At 51.9% G+C, this 14,146-nt stretch overlaps 1 protein-coding gene across 3 annotated transcripts in view; it reads right to left on the bottom strand.

Moving 5' to 3' along the window:
* AKNA (AT-hook transcription factor) overlaps positions 1–13,349 on the bottom strand; it is a 58,320-nt gene extending 44,971 nt beyond the window's left edge. The window contains exons 1-3 of one of the 3 annotated variants that reach the window (XM_012112383.4): positions 13,317–13,349; positions 11,287–11,396; positions 3,242–9,847 (exon numbers count right to left, since the gene is read on the bottom strand). The gene's annotated coding sequence lies outside the window, so the exon portion shown is untranslated. Of the gene's footprint in view, positions 1–3,241; positions 9,848–11,286; positions 11,397–13,316 lie in introns of those variants that run through there. The other 2 variants (XM_042242828.1, XM_042242830.1) reach the window with 2 other exon arrangements.
* Between the last annotated feature and the right edge of the window lie 797 nt (positions 13,350–14,146).

Raw genomic sequence — 14,146 nt, 5'->3', positions numbered from 1 at the left:
CTGCTGTATAGCAGAAACTAACATAACAATGTGGAGCAATTATACTCCAATTAAAAATAAAAGACAGAAAGAAAAAAACAATTCACTTGTTTTGCCTAATAGTAATAAAAACTCATGGGAAAAAAAAAAAAAAACCTCTAAGAATGCAGAGCCCTAGGTTGACCCAAAGAGAGCTGGATTCCAGGGCCTGGGACAGGGCCCAGGAATCTGCATTTTAAACAGCTCTTTGGGTAAGGCTCATTCTTTGCCCTTGACTAGTATTCTTGCCTGGAGAATCCCAGAGACAGAGGAGCCTGGTGCGCTGCCATCTACGGGGTCACACAGAGTGGGAAACGACTGAAGCAACTTAGCAGCAGCAGCAGCAGCAGCAGCAGCAGCAGGCCTTCTGGACGCTGCTGCTACGGCAGGTGTAGGAGGTGCAAAAAGTCGTTGTTTTTCTCTTTTTGAAACTTCTGCCAAGAAGGGGGGTGGGGGAGGCATGTGGGGTTTTCTGATGCTTTAAAGGGCTTTTTTCTAGCCGTGCCACAGAGCAGCCCGCCCAATCACAGGGGCCCCGAGCGCACAAAGAGGAACATCCTGTCTCCTGGGATGACTCAGTCATGGCAGAAATCTCTCTGTGACCAGTGGTAACCGCCTGTCAGAGGCAGCTGCGGTCACTGGCTGGACTTTTGCACATGTTCCCCAGGCCCCCAAACCTGTGAGCCTTTCGTGAGCAACACCCCTGCCTTTTGCGCAAGCCACAGGCTCCAGGACCAGTCGGTCAGCCAGTCAGTCAACAAACACACACGAGTGCTACTCACATGCGGACTTCACACTGGGCCAGGACAGTCGTTCATTAGACAACCAAGAAACAGAAGCAGGCAGGGGTCCAGAGACAAGCTTCTGGGCTTGGTGCAGCTGCTCCACCTTGAACAGCTGGGCTTTGGTTTTCTCACCAAGATGGAGAAAACGCCAACTGCCTTTCAACCACGGGAGGTGGCACCCTATGAGGGTGGTCTGAGGGGCAGGGGCTGTGATAACAGAACTTTGAGTTTCCTGGTTGACTTGTTGGCTTCTGAAGACCACAGACTCACAACTCTCAACCCCCTCCTCCTCCCTGAGATCCTACTTCAGAGTAACAAATATATTAATATATATTGAGTGCCCAGTGGGTGCAAATTAACTTAGAAAAAAAAAAAAAAAACCCTGGGACTTCCCTGGCTGTCCAGTGGCTGGGATTTATTTCACCTTCTAGGGTGTGGGTTGGAACCCTGATTGGGGAGCTAAGATGCCGTGTGCCTCGAGGCCAAAAAAACAAAAGGAAACAGAAGCAATATTGTAACAAATTCAATAGACTTTAAAAATGGTCCACATCAAAAGTCAAAAAAAAAAAAAAAAACCAACCCTGTGATCTACTGTGTGCCAAGCGCTACACCATACCCGCGGAATACAGACGTGAGTAAAAGCGTTCCAAAATCTCAGATGGGGGGCACAGAAGGGCTATTGTTGCAGGAAGCCTGAAGCTGGGCCTGAGAGACAAAGGATTTGGAGGAAGAAGAATGAGGAAGGGTGTTACAGGCAGAGGGAACGGCGCAGGCAGAGGTGCAGAGGTCTGAAAGGGTGAACAGAAGTTGAGCGAGGGCTACGGCAGGGGCCCCTGACTGAGGGCCAAAGGCAGGCTGGTTCTAGTCGGCCTTCTGAGGGCACACGGCGGCTTCCGAGGGGGAGCGGTGGGATTGGGAGGCTGAGCTCGAGAGAGCCCCAGGAGCACCGAGTCTCCTCAGGAGCTGGGCTGTCTTTGGGGGGCCCTGCCAGCTCTGAGGGAGCTAGCCCCAGGAGGCAGCGCCAGCCACTCCCTGCGTCTTTGGTGCACCTCCTCCCTGCCGCTCAGACGGTAAAGCGTCTGTCTACAACTCGGGAGACCTGGGTTCGATCCCTGGGTTGGGAAGGTCCCCCGGAGAAGGCAATGGCAACCCACTCCAGTACTCTTGCCTGGAAAGTCCCGTAGATGGGGGAGCCTGGTAGGCTACAGTCCATGGGGTCGCAGAGTCGGGCATGACTGAGCGACTTCACTTTCCTTTCCTACCATTCCGTACCGCCACGCCACCTCTCGCCTGGTTCTCCTGAGGGTCTGTGAGCCCCTTGTGGTGTCTGTCCACTTCCTAGGGGCTCAGCCACCCCCATGGGGCTTCTCTGTCCCCTCAGTCCAAAACTGAAGACCCTTCCCTTCACGGCTCCGTCCCCAGGTTCTCCTCTGCCAACTTCAGCCGCATAGTCCACCTCTGATCCCCCACCAACCCTGCCCTCCAAAGCCCCGTACTGTCCAGCCAGAGCTCTCCGAAGCCCCCCACCACCCCCACTCAGTCCCTGACATTTCCCAGATGTAGAAACTGAGCCGGAGGGAGGTGGCCAGCTTTCACAAGACCTTGCAGCCCGGAAGTGTGGCCAGCGATCGAAACCCAGGGCTTGGGACTCTGAAACCAAGTCCGTCAGACTCAGTGAGGCAGTGAGAGGAAGGGGAAGGAGCCCCCTCCGCCCTTTACCAAGTGGCTGGGCCTCTCTGAAAAGACAGGGCTTTTGAGCTCACAGCCCCGTACTCAGCTGCCCTCCGTGGCTAGCCGGCAGGGCACAGACCTGCTGTTATCAAGGGGCGGTCCTGCCAGCTGTGTAGAAACTAGTTCCCTGAGTTCCCCAGCCCCTCTCCACGCTGCATGTGCCCCCTGCCCACCAGCGGCAGTAGAGGCCGAGGAGAAAGAGGACAGATTCCCCTCGCTGCTGAGGACTCTTGCTCCAGCAGTCTGAAGGGCTGGGCTGGGTCTGGGGGCCCCTCTCTCCCTGGCTTCTCTCCTTATCCTTGTGCAGCAGAAGGGACCCCACCCCCCACTGCCTCTTGGCTGCTCCCCACCCATGCATCATGTCTGAAGCCCCTTAGCAGCCCATGGGACGAACTCGCCATGTGCAGACAAGAAAGAACTCCCCAGGCACAGAGAGGGACCAGCACTTGCCCCAGTTCACCAAGATCAGAACCAGCGCTCAGGCTGGGATCCAGGGTTCTGAGGCTTGAGGAAATGCCCCCCAAATCCACCCCTGCCCCTGGGGCCTGGGCTCCCGAAAGCCGCCGCAGAGAAGCAGTACGGCTGCCACAGCTGCCACTTCCTGGCTGGGCTGGTCCAGATGCCTGGACTGTCCCAGAGAGCCTGTGACTGGCCCATCCAGGGGAAGGCGGCTCCTCTGACCCCCCCGCCCTCCTCCGCTCCCTCACCTCTCTCAGGCTCCACCATCATCCTTCTGGCCCAGGCTCAGGGGACCTGCATGTGAGGTCTTTGTTCCAAACCTGGGGAGCCCCCTGTCTCCACGGCACCCTGGCCCGCCTCCAGGCTGCTCTGCCAGCCCCAGCCGCTGCTCACAGACAAGCATCGCTCCCCACCTCTCCCCGCCCCTGCTGTGGCTGAGGCCGCCTTGCCTCGGCAGGAAGCGCCCAGCCTGATTTCCTACAAGTGTTTCTCAGAAGGAGGGGGTTTGTCTGTGCGCAGAGTAAGAGGGAACAGAGGGAGCTTAACCCCTTGCAGGCCCTCTGCGGGTTGGCACCGCTCAGGAAAGGACTTGAAGAAACTTCCAATGTCAGAGCTTGGGACCATCTCCACCAGAGTACACACTGGGGACAAAAAAGCCCAGAGAAGGTCAGAGAGTTGGCCAAGGTCACACAGCATGCTGAGCCTGAAAGGAGGCCTCCAGCAGCCTCACCCTCTAAGAGCTTTCTCTACAGCCCCTACTCTCCAGATCACGACCTTGCTCGAAGCCCTCTCACTAGGGCACAGTGCCCATCTGTACAATGGGAGCCTGGGCTGGGATTGGATGGGAATGGGAGCCAGATGCTTGCTTGGCACCCTTCCAGCCCTTTGCAGCCTGTGGGATGAACTCATCATGTGCCGATAAGGACACCCCAGGCACGAGCGTTTGCCCAAGTTCACTGAGATCAGAATCAGAGATCAGGTTGGGCTCCAGCTGGGATACTCTGGCCCATCTGCCAATATGTGATCCAACACCTCAGGGAGGCTGCAAAGATTCCTGCCATCCCACCTACCGTCCTCATCCCAAGCTGGGCCTGTAATTAAGAGGGGTATTTTCCAGGCATTATGGAGGTAGAGAACTGGCTGATTGCTGATCAAACTGAATTTCACTGGCAGGGCACAAGACAGGCCAAGCCCTCGCTCCATGAGGCACAGACAGCAAACAAACGAGGAGAGAGACAGAGAGGGTGACATGAGATGAAGATGCATATCCCAGGCTGCTTTCAGTAACACTGATGCCTAGGTTCACCCAGAGTAACAGCATCAGTCTCTGGGCATCAGTGATTTTACAGTGTCCCAGGTGACTGGAACGTGTGGTCCTGGTAGCCAATCTGTGGGTCAGAGGGTCATGTCTTGGGGCAAAGAGTTTGGGGATGGCCAGGAGGATCTTTGCGAGAAGGTGACATGCAAACAGGGGACCAGAAGGAAAAGCTGGGCAGGCGTAAGCCACAAGAAGGGCTGAAGGTAGAGTATTCTGGAAGGGCGAGTGCAGAGGGCAAGGTGGGAACCAGCGGGGCTTTACCTAGGAACAGTAAGTGTGTGTACAGAGCAGAGTGAGCCAAGGGGGAGAGGGGTGGCCTCAGTGTCCACCCCCTGCAGTCTGTGGCTCCCAGCCCTGGCCCTGCCCAGGATGCAGGGATTCTGATTCAGAAAACAGAAAGAAAAAGACACTGTGGCCTCTGTATTGCCCAAAAAGCCCTCCGATTAGTGCTGGTGAGCAGCCAGGTTTGGAAACTACCCAGGTAGGACAGAAAAATGCATTCTACAGACAGTTCGGACCTGGCTTCAAGTCCCAGTCCCACCTCTTTCTTGAGAACTCTGTGACCTTTGAGCCTTTACCTGTCCAAGCCTCAGTTTCTTCATTTATAAAACAGGGATAAGAAGAATAGCCGCTCTGCAGGACTGCTGCTAAGATCCAGTGAGGTAACATTTGCAAAGTGCAGAGCCCTGGGGCTTGGAACAAGCACGGAAGAAGGAATGAATGAATACTCCCAAGGTTAGTTTGTATCCGGCAAAGCTAGAACCGGGTGCCCTCATCCCAGTAATCACCCCATCCCCTCCCCTGCCTTTTTCTCACATCTGGGGGGCGGGGTCTACCCGCAGCCTCAGCCAAAGGTTGAACGGAGCCAAATCCTAATAAGGCTCCTCCCTGCCAGTTCTGGTGACCATGTGGGCCATTGTGTGAGGGGCGGGCTCCCCTGACACCCCGTCACTCACTCACTCTCCCTCCCTGGCCATTAATTCAGGCAGAACTGCCATCAAAGCGCCAGGTGGCTGCTGCTTCCAGGCATGCCCTGTGGCCCCTAAATAACCCCCCACCTCTAACTTAGAAGCAGGCGCTAAACCTCAAGGAGACAGCCCCTGTGTGCCCTGTTCCATCTCCTTGACCCCCCAGGCTTACCAGCCCTTCTCCCTGCCTTTGCTTGAGTGGTGCCCTCTGCCAGCAAATCATCTCCAACTACAGGCCGAATCCTACTTAACCAAACTGAGCTCATTCATTATATGGTTACCCTGGCACCTGCCTTGGGCTTCCTTGGTGACTCAGATGGTAGAGAATCTGCCTGCAATGTGGGAGACCTGGGTTTGATCCCTGGGTCGAGAAGATCCCCAGGAGAAGGGAATGGCAACGAACACTCACTTTTGGAACCCACTCTTCTGTTCGCAGCTTGGCCCCCATCTTTGACTCAAGTGCGCAGGCCAGAACCGACCATCATGCCGGATACTTCCTTCTCCCTTACACCCAATGACCAATCCATCATCAACTCCTAGTGATTTTATTTCCTAAATCTCACTGGAATCCATTCCGTCTCTGCATCTCTACGTGGCCTCTTGCAACAGCATCTCCTGGAAAGCCCAAGGATCTCTCCAGGTCCTTCCGAACACTGTACCAAGAGCTCTTCGCAAAACGGACGTGTCCAAACACAGCCCTTCTCTGCTGAAAACATTGTGCTAAACTGCCCATTATTGTGAGAAAGAAGATGAAACTCCACAGCTAGGCTGCACTCCAGCCTCTCTGTCCTCAGCATGCTTATAGAACACGGGGGGCTCCTTGGTGTCCCTGGGACAAACGTACAGTGCTCCCCCTCTTCACTCAACCCCACTTCTCCCTGGTGACTTGCAGTCACCCTGCTGATCCCAGAACCTTGTGCCCTTTTTGAGGACTTGCCAATTGGAATTAGACATTGGGTCTGCTTCCCAGGTGGCTATGGTGGTAAAGAATCTGCCTGCCAATGCAGGAGACATAAGAGACGCCGGGTCAGGAAGATCCTCTGGAGGAGGAAGCGGCAACCCACTCCAGTATTCTTGCCTGGAAAATCCGACGGACAGAGGAGCCTGGCAGGCTACAGTCCATAGAGTCGTGAAGAGTCAGGAGTGACTGAGCGCGGTCTGCCTGACAGCTGGGAGCTCTGTGAAGCGCACCACTGCATCCAAGTGCCCAGCACAGACCCTGACCCGCAGGAGAAGCGCGGCGGACACCTGCTGGCTGATTTTCTGAATATAGCCTGTCATCCCAGCCTTGTTTGTGGCCCCCACAGCCACCCAGTGAGGCTGACGTGACATCCCCAGTTTACAGATAAACAGAGGCCCCAAGAGCCACAACAACTTGCCCACAGTCACAAAGCTGGTGAGTGCCGCTGGAGATTCAGACACGCAAAGACCCAAGTCTTAACAACCATGCTTGGTGCTCACACTGTATATACTGTGCAGATCATTAATAATCCAGGCACCAGAAAATCAGGAGGGGAGCTTATAACCAGCGAATGTTCTGATTTTATAAGGAGGCTCTGGTTCCTCATAAAGCCTTTCGGTTTTCTAAAGTGCTTTCTCATCCTTTATAGCATTAGATGCTTGAGAAACACCTTGGGAAATGGGCAGGACAAGGATATGATTTCATCATATGCATCAGGAAAACAGAGGCCCAGAGATGGGTCAGAAGCAAAGGAGCAAACACAAACCTTTGGCCCCTACTGCCAGCGACTTAGCAGCAGCAGCAGCCAGGCTTGAGCACCTTCATCAGAAGCAAGCCTGGAGGGCTGCCTGCAGTTCTCACCACAGGAGCCCAGGAGCCCTGGCTATTTGTTCCCTCAGCCCCTGGGTCACAATGCTCTAATGTCCTGATGGCTATTTCTCACTCACACTCCCTACTCCCCACCTCCACAATCATCCTTAAGCCCCACCTAAATGCCTGGCACGTTAATCAGGCTGGAAAGTGAATCTCTTTCTTCAAGCCTTCGGATGCCTCCCAGGACACAGCGCAGGACATGGCCCACGATCCAGACGGGCATTGCTGGCTGATATGATGAGCCCTGGACAGCTGCTTCTTTACATGATGTCCCGAGGCCCATGGGGTACCGGAGACCCGCAGGCTTCTCAGCCATCCTGAAGGAAACTGTGCCTGTTATTTCATCCTCAGTCCCTCCCTGAGCTCTCTCCTTCCCTGGGGAAGAAATGAAAACCCACCCTGAGGTCACCCGCTGCTTCCTGCCCAGGTTGCTGAATTTGCTCCGATTGTTAAAATTCACAGGGGTGAGGAAGCAGGAGAGACTTTCAGGAGTGGACCCAGAACTGATGGAAGCATGGCTTGGGAAGCGGAGACCCAGTTTCAGCCTGTGTGATGCTGGACAAAAGCTTTTCCCTCTCTTGGCTCTGGATCTTTGAGGCTTAATGGGATTCTCTCTGAGGTTATCAGAGTGGCCTTCTATCATGAAATCTCCTGGGTTCTTTGATTCCACTTGCCCACACAGGCAGAAACACTAAGCTGATGGGAGGCTGTGAGGAGCAGGGGTTCAGGGCACATGGGTTTTGTGAATAATCAGAGGCCTCCAGGGTCTCTCTTGGAAGTTGTGTGGCCTTAGACAAGTCACTTAACTTCTCTGAATTCCAGATTCCTTATCTATAAAATGGGGCTTTACAGGATCTTTGGTCAGACTACATACCCTAAAGCCATGGCCAATACCTAGGTGGCACAGAACTCATGAATAAATGACTTTGGACATATCTATGTAATGGCTTTATGGCCTGCTCCCTGCAGGACTGAGTTTAACTTGCTTGGCTCTCCTAATATTAGCCACAGATCAAGCTCTGAGTCCTTTTCACAAAAGGCAGCAGCCAGCCCTTCTGACCAAGTGGAGAGAAATGCTGCTACCTCCCAGGGATTCTTCTCCTTGTGGCCCCCAAACCTGGTCTGGGGATCATTGACCCAGCTAGAAACTGTGTCCGCACCCTGAATCATTAAGGAGGTCTTCCTCAGCCAAAGAAAACACAGGTTATGTAGGAGAGTGTGCTCATATTGAGGAAAACACACTCATGCTCACACACTCACTCACTCAAATTTATCTTCCATGGAAAGAGTTCAACAACAAAAAAATGTGTGCATGTGCTGGGAACACATCGCTAACAGGAAAATTCTATTGTGCACCTATTGCATAATGGCCCTTCCATGGATTAGAAACTCATTATTTAATCCTCATACCAACCCAAGGAGGCAGGAATTATTATGCCCATGTCCCAGGAGAGGAAGCTGGGTTTGAATCAAGTTGTCTGAAACCAGACACTACGATCTTAATGACTTTGCAGCTGAATCTTACAGCAGGTGGAAAGGTGGGAAACAACCTCGGTGTCCGATAACAAGGGATCATTAAAAAGATAAATGATGGAAAAAAAAAGATAAATGATGGCATTTCCACTCAAAGGGCTATTGTACAGCGAGGAACAGTCATATTGTAGAATATAACGTAATGCAGAAAACTGTCATATGTTAAGTGAACAAGCCAATTAGAAAATAATAAATATCTAATTTGAGTCCATTAAAGAAAAACACAGTAAAATATGGAGGAAGTGGAGGGAAGGAGGGAAACAGGAAAAGAAAAAGAGGATTCCTCCAAAATGTGTACAATAACTATTACTAGGTAGAAAACTAAGGCAAATTTACTCCTTTTCCTTATGTGTATTTTCTAAAAATAACAGCTATTTTAAAAGTAAGAGTAAAATGAACTTTCACTATTTGGTAAAAAAACAAAGCAAAACAAACACAAGCCCCTGCTGCACAGCTGTGCAGGTCTTCATTCTGATGTGACCTTGGTCCTGACCCTGCTCAGTTTCCCTGCCTGTGAAAGCTGGGAAGGCTGGGCTCTTCCAGGGCCTTCGCAGCTCTGACATTCTTCGGTACCCCCATCCCACATCTCCTCTCTTCCTCTTTTTAGACTCTGCCCTTGTGCTTTTTCACATGGCTTACTCATGAATAAATAATACACAGCCATTATGCAACATGTAGGATTATGTGAAGATCACAAAAAGGAAAGGAAGCAATCCCAGCCTCAGCCTTAGTCTAAACCTCTCGGGACACGGCATGTGCCGTCTCATTGGAACTTCATAATCAGGCATAACGTGACAGACAAGGAAAGACCCAGAGAGGTTATACAATTTGCCCAAAGTCACATAGCACAATAGGAGCAGAGTTGGATCTGCACCCACAAGTAAAGTGTTACCCTCCAAATGAATCCCTGATTTGAGGGCAGAGTGGCTGAAAGTAGCCTCCTGACCCCTGAGGTCCCTCCTTGGTCCTTGGTCCTTGGCTGTGGTCCCAAGACTCTAAGAAGACTCACAGCTAGGCGTCCAAGTCTGGCTTTGGATGCCCACAAGAGGCTCAGCTTGGAGTGAAGGATGTAAGGAATGCTGGTGAGGATCTAGGGAGGTGGTCCAGGATCACCTCTGGGGGCAGGCAGTCTCTCCCTACGGTCTAGCTGGAGTTTGGCTGACACTTGGCAACGAAGATCAGACTGAGATGGGACTGCAGGCTGGAATAGAGGAGGGACCAAGAAATTAAAAATGTGAGAGTCTGGGGGCTGAGAGGCCTGGGTCCAAATCTGGTGGTTCTGACCCTAGATATGTTTCCAAACATATATTCCACAGCCTCATCTACAGATAGAGGGTAACACTGTCCTCAGGGCCTTGCTTATAAGGAAGCATGGCTTGGGAAGTGGAGTTACAGGATAGTATTTGCCAGGCTTAGCACATGCACTCAGAAAACCAGGGGCCCTGTTAAAAGGGTGAGATGAATGGAGACAGTAGCATGGAAGCACATAATATGTAAAATAAATAGCTAATGGAAATCTGCCGTATGACTCAGGAAACTCAAACTGTAACAACCTAGATGGGCGGGAAAGGGTGGGAGGTGGGAGGAAGGTTCAGGAAGGAGGGGACATATGTATCCCTATGGCTAATTCACGTTGTGTATAGCAGAAATCAAACCAATATTGTAAAATAATCATCAATCATGTAAAAATAAACAAATATGATTTTAAAAAAAGAAAACCAGGTACCCTGTTAGCTTTCTCCTGGCTCCCCTGATCAACCAGAGCTTCTTCCCAGCTGCCCTGCCCCCCAGCTCACCCTCCAATCTCTTCAGCACATGCTGCTGGATAAAGCTTCTTAGAGCATCATTCTGACCAAGCCTTTCCCTGCTTAAAGGCCTTTGGTGGCCGCTGTCACTTTCAGGTTAAAGGCTAGACATTTTGGCTTGGAATTCAGGCTTGTAACAACCTGTTCCCAAGTCAGAGGGCTGTTGCATTGCACCACTCACATCACAGACTAGCAGCCTCATCTCATAAAAGTCACATTCCAAAATTCTACACTTCAGGGGAAGAGTAGTGGGGAGCAGGCCTTGGCCAACTTTGGCTGTCATGCAAAGGCCAGCCTTTCATTACCCAATACTCTTCACATGCAGCTCTCTTTAAAAACAGCAGGGCAGGAGGGGTGGGGGTGGGGCTGGGAATCCCCCGGCAGTCCAGTGCCCAGGACTCCATGCTTCCACCTCAGGGGGCCTGAGTTTGATTCCTGGTCAGGGAACTGAGATCCTACATGCCCCATGGCTCAGTCAAGAAAGAAAGAAGGAAGGAAAGAAAGAAAGGAAAAGGAAAAGCCCTGAACTGTGGCCTTTACTAATTTCTATAATATAAATGCCCTTACTGTGGTCAGTTTCATGCTACCAACACAATGTCACTGAACACAGCACTGGGAAGAGATACATACAATCAGCTCTCACCAGATGACACACCCCTGCAACATCCCCAAATTACAGCAGACTAACCCTGAAGAAGAGCTGTGTGAGCTCAGGTGAGTGACTTAACCTGTCTGAATCTGGAACTTCTCATTTGTAAAATGTAAAACAATAACACTCATCTTATGGCAACAATGTAAACACTAGTTGATCAACAACAGTATACAGGGTACCTACCGTGTGGTAGAGCTCTGTACTAGGCATGGAGAGGGTGACTGGGAACAAGATGCAAAAAACTCCTGCCTTCCCAGACTTTACTTGATGCAGTAAAACCTTTGGCACAGCAGCTGGAAGATAGCATTCTATATTATTAACGGTCTTATTGTTGTTATGCCTTCCTTTCTGTGGACCTCAGTGTCCCCCATTGCCAAACTTAGAATGTAGCCTGAACAAAACTTTCAATGATGCCACCTCACTTGAGCCTTAAAATGTCATCACCATTCCCATTTTGCAGAGGGGGAAACTAAGGCACTCAGAACTGAAGGCAGGCTGAGGATTCGATCCAAGGTCTTCTAACTCCCAGTCTTTAGATCTGTCCCACCTCCCTCCCAGACTGAGGAATCACAAAAAAGGCCTAGAATTCAGCTGGTGACTCAGCCGGATGCTGGGGAAAAAAAAAAAAAAAAAAAAAAAAACTCTTTCTTTCCTACTTCATGGGGGTACACTGAAATGTCTTTGGTGTGCACCACTTTCCAAAATACCCTCTCAGCATGCCAGCCACATTGCCAGGACCATTCCCAGTCTCTCTGGAAACCTTGGCACTTCTGGTGGACTCTGTGGACTGATGGGAGCTGATGAAACCCCCTTGCAAGAAACAACTCAAATCACATGTTTCAAATGCAAACTTCTGGACTTTGGGCCTTTTCCTAAAGGCCTCACATGGGCATCTTCTCCCTCTTTCTGAAGAACAGAGACCACCCCTGAGAATAAATAATCCTCCAAAGACCATAGGGTCCATCCCCTATTGGTAAGTAAGCCAGACTTAGGGTCCCTCAAATGGATAGGTAGCAATTCTGTTTCTTGACAAAACGAAACCAACAGCCTCCCCCCCCCCCCCCCCCGCCCAAAAAAAAATCCACCAACTCCAAAGGAGGTGCCTGGAAATGTCTCTTTGGAAGTCCCTCTGTGTGTCTAACCCCAGTCCTTCATGCTTCACTTTCAGTCATTTCTTCTCCTTGCGTTCTAGAGGACAGGAACAATGTCTCTTATCACTGCAACCTATCTCAGCTTCTTTTCTCAGCTCCAAAATAGCCCAGTCTTATTATCAGCAATGTTCCTTTCCAACTTTCTTAACTTTGAAGCAGACACTTTCCAAATGTAGGTAATGATCCGTGCCAAAATGTCATTTCTTTCAAGAAAGCCAGGGAAAGGAGCAGGGAAGAGTCTTGTCCAAGGTGGCGCAGTAAGAAGGCTCCGGCTCTGCTTGTGCCAGACCCATCACACAGGGGAGAAGCTAGCTCTGCGTCTGCCCCGCTGCGCGCCCTTGGGCAAGTCTCAGCTCCTCTTTGGGCCTCAGTGTCCCCACCTTCGTAACAAGAGAGGCTGGCCTTATGCCTGCAGTCCGCTCCAGATCCCACCACTGTCACAGTGGTCCACCCTCATGCTGGGCCTTGCTCTACCTCCCTACCCGTGCCAAAAAGAGGAAAAGAAACTTGCGTTAGTTGTCCGGGGAGGGCGCGCGGCTCGGGGTTGTCAGGCTGCGCAGGTTGTTGCCGGGTGAGCGAATATCACACAAATCCCAGGACAGACAGAGAAGTCCCACCTCCCGGGTAACCACAACTACACGGGCCACACCTCCAACCCAAACACAGCCAAAAACCCAGCCAAGGTCCACCCCCAGATTCCCTCGGGACCCCTCCCCGCCCTGTGACCAGCCCCAGTTGAAGAGAGAGGGAGAGAAAAAGCCAACGCCCCCACTGCGCGGAGGTGAAAACTGAGGTCAGAGGGTGGAACCGAGGCCGGCGGAGTTTGGACTCGAACCCCATAGCCCATCCAGAGCTCCCTCCCATTCCCGGAGCGGCGATCGGTCTCCTTCCCGAGCGCAGGGGTTTCCACGTGGGAGAGGCCGAAAGGTGCGCGGTCCCTGTAGATCGGAGCCCACCGACGCTGTCCACTGTTCCTCCCCATTCCCCGGGTGGAGAAACTGAGACCCAGCAAGCTTCCAGGACCCGCCCTAGACCCACCGCGAGCCCCTCCCCGGGTCTCACCTGTCGGCTGCCGCGGCGCGCGGGTGGTTTCCTGGAGTTGAGCGGCAAACAAAGGCCTCCAATCCGGGCGCGGGGCGGAGCGGCGATGTTTTGCATAATCTCGAGACCGGCCTATGACGACCCGGGCACGGCCCCGGGAGGCGGGGTTTCTGGATGTTCCACCAATTGCTGAGAGGTGGCAGTCTATGTCCCGCCCCAAGAGGTTTGGACGTAGGCTCCAGGCTCCAGGACTGAAAATCTCAAATCTGGGAGATTGCGTGTTCTTCTGAAACCCGCCCAGCCGCAGATGGGAGACTGAGGCGTCTGGAGTTAAGACGTTTGTAAAGGGTTTCACAGAACCACAGTGAGGAAGTATCCATGAACTCTGATGGCGGAAGCGAATAATAAACACGACAGTAACGATAATAAACTTTTCTAGAGCCCTTATGTGTCAGGCACGGTTGTAAACTCTTCCAGTGTCTGATCCTTGCCTGTAAGGTAAGTAGGTATTACCGCTACCCCTCAAGTGTATTCTACTCTTTATCTTTTAGACAAGCAGACAAACGCAGGCCTGGGCAGAGATGGGAACTTGCCTAAGGTCCTGCAGTGAGAACGAGACAGAAATAATCCATTGTTCAGTGAGAGTGCACCGGAAAGGATGACAGTGTAAGGTGTCAAACTGGCCTAGGCTCTCGCCCCAGTTCTGCCGCTCGCTGCCACTGAACTTCAGGTAAACGGGATTCTTAACTTTCACCTCACAGGGTTGCTGAGGGAGTAAATGAATAAACATCGCACCAGGCCTATAAAAAATAAATCAGTGACAATAATTTAAAGGGCTCCTCGACCAATCA

Source organism: Ovis aries, chromosome 2, assembly GCF_016772045.2.
Source record: "Ovis aries strain OAR_USU_Benz2616 breed Rambouillet chromosome 2, ARS-UI_Ramb_v3.0, whole genome shotgun sequence".
Lineage (NCBI taxonomy): Eukaryota > Metazoa > Chordata > Mammalia > Artiodactyla > Bovidae > Ovis > Ovis aries.
Note: the sequence above shows the minus strand (reverse complement) of the source record. Positions and strands in the feature narration are given on the sequence as shown.